This window comes from Piliocolobus tephrosceles, chromosome 1 (assembly GCF_002776525.5).
Source record: "Piliocolobus tephrosceles isolate RC106 chromosome 1, ASM277652v3, whole genome shotgun sequence".
Classification (NCBI taxonomy): domain Eukaryota; kingdom Metazoa; phylum Chordata; class Mammalia; order Primates; family Cercopithecidae; genus Piliocolobus; species Piliocolobus tephrosceles.
Genome location: NC_045434.1, coordinates 48199468 through 48213025, shown reverse-complemented (window position 1 = coordinate 48213025; position 13558 = coordinate 48199468).

Sequence of the window (13558 nt, the reverse complement as noted above, 5' to 3'; positions counted from 1 at the left end):
CCTTTTATAAGTTCCTTCAGTTTCCATATACATTTTAAAATAAGCTTGTCAACTTCTATAAAGAAGCCTGCTTATATGTTGATTGGAATCATGATAAGTTTATAGAATGCTTTTTCAAAAACTGATAGAAATATTTAGTCTCCTAGTCTATACCTCCCTATTTATTTAGGTAATTGTAAACTTGTATCAGCCATGTTTTACAGTTTATACAAATCTTGTACCTCTTTCTTCATATATGTCTCTAAGTATTTCATACTTTCAATATAGTGATATACAGTATTTTAAAACTAGTCACAAACTAGTCACAAATTCTCTTCATGAGAATGTAGCTAATGCCAGAAAATCTGAGGTGGAACCGTTTCATCCTAAAACCATGCCCCCACTCGCCTTGAAACAAGTGCCTTGTGCCAGAAAGGTTGGGGACCATTGCTATAGTTGATTCCTCAATGAGGGTTGATGCATTATCTCTATATATTATTGGATTGTATCATGGAAAGAACACAACTGTTCAATTGTCACTGCATTTAAAGAGTAAAATATCCAAGCTAATTTAAGATTAGGTATGTCTGGATGTTGAATCATAATATGTTAGGTGAAAGCTACTTCAATATTTCATATCTCATATTTGGACTACTTCTGGTGAAGTGTCATTGGCTCTCAGAAACAGGCAGAGGAGAATGCATGAACTGGTAACCAAGAGTCTTAATGATGGTCACAATGTTACATTAAGACAACATACTAAAACAGTGCTTTTTAATTCTTAAAACGCAAAGAAATCCCCTGGAGATCTTGTTAAAATTCAGATGCCAATTAAGTAAGATTCTACTTGATTATGATGGTTCTGGTCTATAAATCCAGGTTTGAAAGGCAAGGGCTTAGGTGTCATTCTAAACATATTCACTCTTATAAAGTTAAGAGTTATATAATTCTCCAAAAGATGCTTTACTAGTTAATGACTATACTTAAAAACATATTTGCAAAACAAAAAATATAAATACCAGAATTTCTGGTGTCTGAGTAACCTGAGCTTCCAGAGACAATGATAGAAGATGTGCAGCATATTTTAACATGTTTTTCAATGTCTGATGATGTGTTCTGTCACTTCTAGATAGGTGTAAAATATTATAGCCAAATAATAATCTCTCATAAGCCCTGTAGAATATTTTCCAAGTTAATTTTCTAAGTGATATCCTATTTCCTAATGGATACTGTTTGCTCTATTCTATTAGTTCTATTAAGTCGGAGTTATATTATTTTCTCCCACACCAAATTTTCTATAAGAGTTGGAGGTGAAGCTAATGTTCTCTTTGATAATCACCAGTTCTTCAACAATATTGTTATTCCCTTTGCCTTGTGAAAATAGTTCTTTTAAAAGAAGATGATCTCATAGTACCTTGGCTACTTTTACTGGCCACAGTTGTCTATAGTCAGTTTCTGTTTCTTATTATTAGATCTTATCGTTTGGCTCAAAGTGTATGTATGTGTGAGTGTGTGTGCATGTGCCTGAATGTGTGTATACATGTGGCATGTTTCCTTCTTCATCTGTATTGAACTGCTCAGACTTCCAGTTTCTTGAACTCCTCTTCCCTAATGATTCATTTACTCATCCCAGCAACCTACGTTAGTGTCATACTCTAAGCCTTATGACTGCAGATAACTACAATTTATCCCAGATCTTTTTTTTTTGTTTTGAGACAGAGTCTCACTCTGTCGCCCAGGCTGGAGTGCAGTGACATGATCTCAGCTCACTGCAAGCTCCACCTCCCCGGTTCATGTCATTCTCCTGCCTCAGCCTCCCTAGTAGCTGGGACTACAGGCTCCTGCCACCACATCTGGCTAATATTTATATTTTTAGTAGAGATGGGGTTTCACCATATTTGCCAGGATGATCTCGATCTCCTGACCTCGTGATCCACCCACCTCAGCCTCCCAAAGTGTTGAGATTACAGGCATGAGCCACCACGTCCGGTCTATCCCAGATCTTATTTTCAATTCTTGCTCTCTCTGACTATTATCTTCCATCTTCCTACCCCACTTCTTTTAATACTGTCACCTCAGCAAATTTTCCCCATCAGGATATCCAGACACTTGATCTTATAATTATGTCACTTTCCATTATCCAGTATGAAATGAAGTTCTTGCCTGATTACCCTGGCCAGAACTTCCAAGACTATGTTGAATAGGAGTGGTGAGAGAGGGCATCCCTGTCTTGTGCCAGTTTTCAAAGGGAATGCTTCCAGTTTTTACCCATTCAGTATGATATTGGCTGTGGGTTTGTCATAAATAGCTCTTATTATTTTGAGACATGTCCCATCAATACCTGATTTATTGAGAGTTTTTAGCATGAAGGGCTGTTGAATTTTGTCAAAGGCCTTTTCTGCATCTATTGAGATAATCATGTGGTTTTTGTCTTTGATTCTGTTTATAAACTGGATTACTTTTTTTTTTTTTTTTTTTTTTTTGCATATGTTGAACCAGCCTTGCATCCCAGGGGTGAAGCCAACTTTATCATGGTGGATAAGCTTTTTGATGTGCTGTTGGATTCGGCTGGCCAGTATTTTATTGAGAGTTTTAGCATCGATGTTTATCAGGGATATTGCTCTAAAATTCTCATTTTTGTTGTTTCTCTGCCAAACTTTGATATCAGGATGATACTGGCCACATAAAATGATTTAGGGAGGATTCCCTCTTTTTCTATTGATTGGAATAGTTTCAGAAAAAATGGTACCAGCTCCTTCTTCTACCTCTGGTAGAATTCGGCTGTGAATCTGTCCGGTCCTGGCCTTTTTTTTTTTTTTTTTGGTTGGTAGGTTATTAATTATTGCCTCAATTTCAGAGCCTCTTATTGGTCTATTCAGGGATTCAACTTCTTCCTGGTTTAGTCTTGGGAGGGTACATGCGTCCAGTAATTTATCCATTTGTCCTAGATTATCTAGTTTGTTTGCATAGAGGTGTTTATAGTCTTCTCTGATGGTAGTTTGTATTTCTGTGGGATCGGTGGTGATATCCCCTGTATCATTTTTTATTGTGTCTATTTTATTATTTTCTCTTTTTTTTCTTTATTAGCCTCACTAGAGGTCTATCAATTTGGTTGATCTTTTCAAAAAACCAGCTCCTGGATTCATTGATTTTTTGAAGGATTTTTGTGTCTCTATCTCCTTCAGTTCTGCTCTGATCTTAGTTATTTCTTGCCTTCTGCTAGCTTTTGAAAGTGTCTATTCTTGCTTCTTTCGTTCTTTTATTTGTGATGTTAGGGTGTCAATTTTAGATCTTTCCTGCTTTCTCCTGTGGGCATTTAGTGCTATAAATTTCCCTCTACACACTGCTTTAAATGTGTCCCAGAGATTCTGGTATGTTGTATCTTTGTTCTCATTGGTTTCAAAGAACATATTTATTTCTGCCTTCATTTAGTTATGTACCCAGTAGTCATTCACGAGCAAGTTGTTCAGTTTCCATGTAGTTGAGCGGTTTTGATTGAATTTCTTAGTCCTGAGTTCTAGTTTGATTGCACTGTGGTCAGAGAGACAGTTTGTTATAATTTCTGTTCTTTTTTTTTTATTATACTTTAAGTTCTAGGGTACATGTGCATAACGTGCAGGTTACATATGTTCAGGGATGGAAATACCTTCGTTTTTTTCTGGCAAATATAAAATGATTCCAAAGAAATCTATAATTCAGGAGACTCAGAAGCAAGAGAATCAAGCATTAATCTTTTATTAATGATCTTTTATTAAAATATCAATTTTCACTACTAATCTGTTGTTTTATGTAAAATAACAACAGATTAGAGAGTAGTGAAAACTTTTAAGAATTTCTAAGAATATAATTATTTGTGAGTATTGGAATCATAGTATGCAAAACAAATATGGCATTATGACAAAACATTAAGTTTTCCTAACACATTGCCCAAATGAAACCACACAATTCTCTGTAATGAAAAATAAAACACACCAAAACCTTTAGTTGTGTTATCAGGAGAATGCATCAGCTAGTTACTGACTATTTTGACTGAAGATAAATTATGGTTGCTAGTGCATCATATTTGTATGATAAAATAAGCAATGTATTTCATACTTTTAAGAGACACATTTCTGAATGTCAGCTAAAGTACTGTGAATGCATTTTCTTTTCTAGACTTCTGAATGTCTTTGTCTTAAAACCGGATTTTCTATTAAGTTTAACAATAATTTATGGCTTACCCCTACCTAATTAGCTTAGAATTTGATTTTCTCCACTGAAATGACAGGAACCAACTATTAATTATGAGCTTAGACCCAAACTGATAGGAGCATCAATAATTTTACTGCAATTTTCTCAGTAAATTTCAAATAATAAAACCTTATGCATGCATTATGGAGGTGGAACAAGTTTTATGTCCATTAACATGGAGACAATACATTGATTGCTTGCTGTGACATTATGAAAATGAACTGATGAGACAGCTCCAGGGGAAAAGTGTTCAACTAAAGAGGGCATTCCACTGCATTAATCCATCCTTTCCAAAATTAGAATATATAATATTGAGCCAAGTTATGCATATTTAAATAATATATTTTGACTTGAAAACCCTAATATACACAAATATTGAAAACTCAGCAATAAATGTTAACACTATTCTATCCATTTTATTAACTGTAGATTATAGCCAGTAAGAATTATATTCTTTTTTTTCAAAAATACTCATTATGAGACAACATGCCACTCTTCTTTGATTGAGGAAAGGGAAATCTGCTAAAAGCCTACCATTGATTAAGTGAGAGAAAGAATCTAGTTCACAAGTGTCAGGTTTTGCTTATGAGATTAAAAAATGTGCTAGTTATATGCAATACTTGGAGAGAAGGCAGTGTCCATAGGTGTTTATGAAAGTAAGCACACAGATTTGCTGGTGATAGTTTTGTAGTGCTGTTATATGAGGGATTCTGCTTTCTTTATTAATTGAGAAAAATGTTATCATATGATAGTATACTAATCAAGTCATGCATAAGTTAGTGGTTTTACATTTGACGCCAATCAAAAGTTATGTGTTTTTGCCCAGCAAATACATCTGCATTGATGCAGGAATAGAATAGGTGGAAAGCTTTTTTTCTAGTAAGATTTGGGATCTTTCCAGACAGATATCAAGAAGAGAGAGTAGTAAGAGTGTTCATTATACCTGCAAGAGTATGATTAGAAAGATAGACCCTGGGATCAAATTTGAGCATGGTGGGATATGAAGATATGAGGGTGGTGGGTAATGATGGATGGGTGGTTAAATCCATGAGATATTTTTGGAGGATTGCACAAAGGATTGTTCAAGTGGTAGCTATAATGGGGGAGGGGGCTGGAGAAACAAGAGTGGAACACTTGCCACTGAGATTGTAGAAGAGATGCAAATAAGAGCTATAACATATTTTTTAGTATGTTTTAAGATCAATTCAGTGGATCATTGCTAACATTTTAAAATATAATAGAACAGAATATTGGCGAATAGAATAGAAAATGTAGTACATTGTAAATTTAAGAATAAGTGTTTTCGTTTGTTGTTATAAAGTGTTTTTTTTACAGCAATTCTATTCCATTTTTTATTTTTTATTTTTTTGAGATGGAGACTTGCTCTGTAGCCCAGGCTGGGGTGCAGTGTCACAAGCTCGGCTCATTGCAACCTCAGCCTCCCAGGTTCAAGCAGTTCTCTTGCCTCAGCCTCCTGAGTAGCTGGGATTACAGGCACATGCCACCACGCCTGGCTAAGATTTTGATATTTTAATAGAGATGGGGTTTCACCATGTTGGCCAGGATGCTCTCAAACTCCTGATCTCAAGTGGTCCACCAGCCTCGGCATCCCAAAGTGCTGGGATTACAGGCATGAGCCACCACCCTCGGGCATTTTTTTTTTTTAACAGCAACTTTAGATACACAGCAAACTTAAGAGGAAGGTACAGAGGTTTCCCATATACCCTCTACCCCTACACATATAAAGCTTCCCCCATTACCAACAATTCCTACCAGAATGTTACATTTGTTACAATTGATGAACCTACATTGATGCATCATAATTCCTCCAAGCCAATAGTTTACATTCGGGTTCACTCTTGGATGTGCATTCTTTAGTTTCGGACAAATGTGTAACGAAATGTATCCTACATTAAAGCACCTTAGAGAATACCTTACAGCCTTACAAATCCACCGTGTTCTGCCTATTTATTCTTCCCTTCCTCCTAACCCCTAGCAACCACTTATATTTTTACTGTCTTCATAGCTTTGTCTTTTTCAATATGTGACACAGTTGAATTCATAAAGCACATAGCCTTTTCAGATTGCTTTCTTTCCCTTAGTAATATGAAATTATTATTTCTCCATTGTTTTTTTACATGGCTTGATAGACTCATTTCTTTCAGGAACTGAATAATATTTTATTCTCTGGATGTACCAGCTTATTTATCCATTCACCTATTATGGAAATCTTGGTTGCTTCCAAGTTGTGTCAATTATAAATAAAGCTGCCTCAAACATCCTTCTGCAGGCTTCTGTGTAGACCTAAATTTTCTCTTCCTTTCTTTCCCTTCCTTCCTTCCCTTTCTTCCCTTTCTTTCCTTTCCTTCCTTTCTCTCCTTTCTTTTTCTTGGTTTGAGACAGAGTTTCACTCTGTTGTTCAGCCTGGAGTGCATGATCTAGGCTCACTGCAACTTCCACCTCCTGGCCTCAAACGATCCTTTCTACCTCAGCCTCCCAAGTAGCTAGGACTACAGGTGCATGCCATCATGCCTAGCTAATTTTGTTTCATTTTTGTAGAAAGGAGGTTTCACTGTGGTGCCCAAGATGGTCTTGAGCTCTTGGGCTTAAGTGATCCTCCCAACTTGGCCACCTGAAGTGTTGGGATTACAGCTGTGAGCCACCATACTTCGCCTACAAGTTTTTAACTTCTTCGAGTAAATAACAAGAACAATTGTGGATTGTATGGTGAGACAAACTTAGTTTTGTATGAAACTGCCAAGGCTGATGGCTATGGATCACACCTATAATTCCAGTATTTTGGGATGCTGAGGTTTGCAGATTGCCTGAGCCCAGGAGTTCAAGATCATCTTAGGCAACATGGTGAAAACCCATCTCTACAAAAAATGCCAAAAAAAAAAAGTAGTGAGGTGTGATGGTCCATGCCTATAGTCCCAGCTACCTGGGAGGCTGAGGTGGGAGGATCTCTTGAGCCTGGGAGGTCAAGCTGCCATGAACTGTGATCACGCTAGTGCAGTTCAGCAAAGGTTATAGAGTGAGACCCTTATTCAAAAAACAAACAGAAAAGAAACTGCCAAAGTGGCTCTACTATCTTGTATTCCTATCAGCAATGAATGAGAACTTCTGTTGCTTCATATCCTTGTCAGCATTTGCTGTTCTCAGTCTTCCACATTTTGATCATTCTAATAGGTGTATAGTGGTATCACATTGTTTTAATTTGCATTTCTCTGAAGACATATGATAGAGAACATCTTTTTATATGTTAATGAAGCATCTGTGTATCTTTTTGGTGAGTTGCTTGTTAAAATCTTTGACTCATTTTTTAATTGTGTTTTCTTGTTGTTGGGAGTGATTTTAATGAACCTTCTTTCATATATATGTGCCTATGTAATTGTGTGTGCATGTATATACTGATCATGATGTTGTCTTATCAAGAATTCTAGTAACAAAATTGAAACCCACTTCTGGGTATAACAATGAAGTGGCTAACGCAGGTTGGAGGGAACTAAGGAAAACTAGAGAACTATAAAAATGTCCAACCTGTTATTTTAAGTCTTCTCTCTTTTATTTATGGTCAATAAGACTAAGCAAATTATTTTTTAATATCCACTATAATTCCTTCTTTGATACATGACTTATTTAGAACTCTATGGTAAATTTAATTAATTTATTTGTATTATTTGCCATTGCAAAGTGGTCTAAGGATATATTATTTGGCATAAAAATCTGGTATTTGTAAAGAAGATTTTTGCATTGTGTACTCCTACACAGATAAGTATATAGATTATCTGATTTTTGAATTCAGAATTCTATGTGTATTTTTCAGTATTTTTTCCAAATAATCCATGCATGATTGATAAATTATGTTGAAATTTCTTGCTATCTTGATAGGTTACAGTTTTCTCTTGAATTCTATCAATTTTTGCTTTATATATTTTGAAACTACTCTATTAGATCCATGAAACTACTTTATTAGATTCATACCAGTTAAGAATTATAATTTTTTTCCTGATGAATATTATCATAATTTAGTAATCCTACTTATAACACTGTTTTTCTATTTTATAGTTTATATATTTAATTAATATAGTTTACCTCATGAGCTATACAATTTGGATTGTATTTGCTTAATGCATCATTTTACACTTTAGAAATTTTCTTTCTTCCAATGATTTATGTGCTCTTTTATAAGTATTATATTATTGGAAGTATAATTTCTTTAAAAAATTCTGAACATTTTTGATATTAGCCTTTGTCTTCTTGGAAACCTCACTTTTATTGCTTCCTTATTTCACATTGCTTCTGACTCAAGTTTCTCCACAATTTGTTCTTTGCTGTTTGTTAGATTGCAGGGGGTGAAGGTGATTCTTACTGGGTTTTCAAAGGGAGACTCGTAATTATTTTTACTTAATTCTATGTTGTTGCATTGTGATCTAAGGTTTTACTATGATTTCAATACAAGTGCATCATGCTTTACTGTATACTTTATCTAGAGTCTACATGTTTTTCGATGTGAAGGCACTCTGAGTATTTACATTTACTGTGAGATGTAGACATCGTCTATTCCCCTTTTTATTGTGTGACCCAGGAAAGTGTGCTATATCTTAGCTTTTCACCTCAAAAATGAACAAAATAATCAAAGCACTACCTACCTTATAAGGTGTTGTAACTAATAAACAAGTTGCCACTTGGAAATTGCTTGCTTAAGAGCAATAACTATGCGTGCATTCTCACTGAATCAAAACTCTAAGAAAAAGAGAATGTGGTCTGCTTTGTGGAATTTCAAAAAGCTTTCTATTGCTATGGCTGTTTCTGTGCCAACTACCACTGCACAAATTTGCATAAATGTTGAAATTTAGAAAGGTATAGCTCTTCTTCAAGCCATGACCTATAAAATATCTGCTTATTATTATTATTATTATTTTTGAGAATCTGCATTCCTTTCCTCTATCTTCTCTCCTACTCTTTAAAGTACTATGCTGGTTGTAGAAACAGTTTTTATAGACAGCTTTAATTTTGGCTGATAGAGAACAATTTTCAATTGGGTAACTAAAATAGGCTACCCTGCTGTTCTAAGGGACTCTTCTATGTTATTAACAGGTTTTTATTGTTAAACACTTCCTAACATCCTGAGTACCCGAGGGTTTTCAATTTAAGTTCTTCATGACTATTTATGCACCGACTCTAGCATGCATACACTCTTTGTCTTTATCTTTTTAATGATTTACTTGATATTTAACCTAAGGGAGAAGTTCTGTGATTTTATGGGAATGATAGAATTAAACTGTCTCCCACAAAGTCCCTACAGGTATAAGAGAGAAAAAGATACACTTGGAGAATATATCTCAGGAGGATCCATTGTTACATCCTGTGGAAAATAACAGAGAAGCAGACTAATTGGAATTAAAATGCCCACTGTCATTGTGATAGATAAGTATCAAAACGCATTGCCCAAATAAAACATGGAGAAAATGATACAAGAATGTTCACATAATAAAAAGAAAGTTGATGAAATTCTAAGCACCTGGGCAAATTAAACATAGTATCACATTTTTATCATGAGATTCTCTCTATAATTAAAATTTTAAAATTCTGATAAGCTTGAACACTAAAATGTTTTTCAAAATTTCTCTTTTATTTTCATTGTTTTTTTTAATCAGGTATTAAGATATTCTGATTAATTAAATATTTGTTTATGTCATATATTAAATATAAATACTCAATGAGAATACTCCTTTAATACTAACATTATATGGCATATTGATTAACTATTTATGATGATTCAGAAAAAATTTTTGGATTTTTGAGGTTATTAAACATTGAATATTATTTTACTATAGTTAAAAACTACATTTTTTAGAGGGTTTAAAACATGGGAAAATAATATTCAAAAAATACTAAATGAAAATACACAAAGTTCTAATGTTCTTCTATTAAATAGAAAACAATTTAACAAATTCTTACGCTTAACAAGATTCATTTTGTTGAAATCTTCTCTAGTCATAAAAACAAAGAAGCCCTAATCCATCTTGAATTAATTTTTGTATAAGGTGTAAGGAAGGGATCCAGTTTCAGCTTTCTACTTATGGCTAGCCAGTTATCCCAGCACCATTTATTAAATAGGGAATCCTTTCCCCATTTGTTGTTTTTGTCAGGTTTGTCAAAGATCAGATGGTTATAGATGTGTGGTGTTATTTCGGAAGGCTCTGTTCGCATGTTCTCACTCATATATAGGAATTGAACAATGAGAACACTTGGACACAGGAAGGGGATCATCACACACTGGGGCCTGTTGTGGAGTCGGGGGAGGGGGCTGGGAGAGCATTAGGAGATATACCTAATGTAAATGACAAGTTAATGGGTGCAGCACACCAACACGGCACATGTATACATATGTAACAAACCTGCACATTGTGCACATGTACCCTAGAACTTAAAATATAAAAAAGAAAAAAAAAAGCAAAGAAGCCTATATGGCATTCGTGCTTCAATTAATTTACATTGGTGTAATATGCTAATTTAGGTAATCAATCAAAAATATCATCTAGCACATGGAAATTCTCTTTAGTGTTTATTTTTAAATATGAAAAATGTTCATATACTTACTGTAAGTACTAGCACATTTAAGCAAAAATTACAATGAATTTTGCTGCATTCATATTATATGTTAAGCTCTCTGGCAGAGTAAAAGAGCTTTCTAGAATAAAATAATCTGAATTAACATAATTTTAATTGTCCATACAATGCATAATTTTGGTTTTGGTAATAATAAGCATGCAGAATTTTATGTTTATTTTACCTGTGTGGATTTGCCTTGTAAATATTTAACTTGGGCTATTCTAATTTTTTGTTCTCATACAACTCTGGATATCAGTTTCTTTTATGAACAATGGGTCTAAATTGGGTGGTGTTACTGTATTTTTTCTAGATCATAAAATGCTTGAACTTATTAAGAATTAATTAACAATGATCAAAATATCCTGCTTTTGCAAATATAATTAAGCATTTTTAATGTTTTATAAAATAATTTTTAAGAGACAATTATTCCTGGTATTTTCATATTTCTGCATAGTTAGAGCTGATTTAGCAAAATAAATGGTCAGATATTTAAAGAGGAAACATTTTGTAGGAAATACATAGTAAATTCCTCTGGAATATAAAGGATTATCTCTCCTATTCTTATTTACCAAAAGGGTAATAAGAACCTGGAGACCTTCCCATCTTTTCTCCAGATGGTTTGTTTATATTTCATGGCTAAGATCTCTTTCTCTCTAGAAGGAAGAAGGAGCAGACGTGACAGTTTCTCCAAATAAGCGTTGGATCTCATGATCTACGATTCCTGTTCTGTGGATCGACTTCAGTGCTCATGCAGGGTAATACCAAGCTTTTATCACATCACATCACTCAGAGAACTGTCACTACATTGCTCTGTAAGTAATCATCTTTTCCCTGATCCAGAGACCTTCTGTACCCTTTCAAGATAAATAAGTAAATATAGACATAAAAGCCTAATACTGAATAACAATTACTTAATAATTCCTTTGGTGTCTTTCTTTGCTTAAAATCATAAATTTAACATTCAATTTTTACAGAAAATTCCTAAGTACTTTTATGTGTCAGATACTGTGTTAAGTTCTTTCACATACATTATCTTAAGTAATTTGAATCATTAGTTTAGTGAACTTGCTCTAAGATTCAAGGTCGTAATTTAAATAATGCAGTAAAAATTTCTATTAATTTACACTGCTTACGAATAAAGTTCAGAACTCATAGGCATGTTTATCACAAAAATATTATGTTTAAAATGTATAATTCATATATCTGTACCCACTTTTAAATCCTCAGTCTTTAAATAAGTAACATGCCAGATATTTCTTCCTTTCATCTATATATATATAAAACTCCATAAGAATGCCAGAAACATTTTAAATAAGCAATGTCGTGAACTCAGATTGAACAACCAACATAAGAGTGAGGAAGTATGAAGAAAGCAAACACGTTATTTTTAAACCAGTGAGCTTCCCTGAAAATTTAATGTGAATGCATTACTAGGTTGGAGCTCTAACAATATTCACATAGTGAATCATACCTTTTGATGAGTTCAACCTTAATTTATGTTATTTGAAAATTTAATGGTGCTTGTTTTCCATAAGTTAAGAATGCCTTCATTGCTAGAAATAAAGCATATTCTTGGAGAGGAAAATAATTGAAGACATTCTGTATACAGTTCTCTATATTTGAGCACTTTGGCTGAGCTAAGCTAATGATTGACTTGATGTTTAGAATGCATGTATTTTGATGATCTCACCCACCCTATTTTAAAGTAAAACATGGTAAGTTACAGGCAGTGAAAACATTGATCAGTGGTCCCTTAGCAGTCAGTAGAGTGAACACAATTTAGATATAAAGTTCTTAGATGTTCCTTTTTTAATCGACAATTGGTAATACTGTAAATAAAAACAGAAATTTAGAAATACACATGACCTACTACGTGAGCACATTCCATTAGCTTTCAAAGCAATGATGTAATCACATGTTGTGTACTTTTTAAAAAATCCACATTATACTCATTAGAAGATGAGAGTGAAAAAAAAAAAAAAACTAATAATATTCTCAGTATTATTAAGAAAACATTTCTCTTGATTCTGTGGTCACCTGATAGGATCTCAGAAATCTCCAGAGGTTCCCAGACCACAAGTTGAGAAGTGCTATTTTGGCATATAGCTGCAATTTTTATATCTCTGTAGCATTTTATTATATATAAAAGCACAAAATATTTATTTATTCCACTCTGGATATATATTTGGTTGTTTCTATTTTTTGTTACTATAAACAGTCTGCTATTTTTAATGGCATTTAATTCCAGGTGAATATTTCAAGAGGTTTATTCCAGTAAATATTGCTAGCTGTGGAATTCTTAAGTCATAAAATAATGGTAATATAATTAATCTTAACTTTTCAGGATACAAAAAAGAAAAACAAAAAAACTATTTTCTGGTTGTGTGCCATGGCTCATACCTGTAATTCCAGCACTTTGGGAGGCTGAGACAGGCAGATCATTTGAGGTCAGGAGTTTGAGAGCAGCCTGGCCAATATAGTGAAACCCTGTTTCTACTGAGAATACAAAAATTAGCCAGGCGTGGTGGTGCACACCTGTAGTGCCAGGTACTGGGGAGGCTGAGTGGAAGGATTGCTTGAACCTGGGAGGTCAAGGTTGCAGTGAGTTGAGATTTTGTCACTGCACTTCAGCTTGGGTGACAGAATGAGACCTTGTCCCAAGGAGAAAAAATGAAAGAAAAGAAAAGGAAGGAAGGAAGGAAGGAAGGAAGGAAGGAAGGAAGGAAGGAAG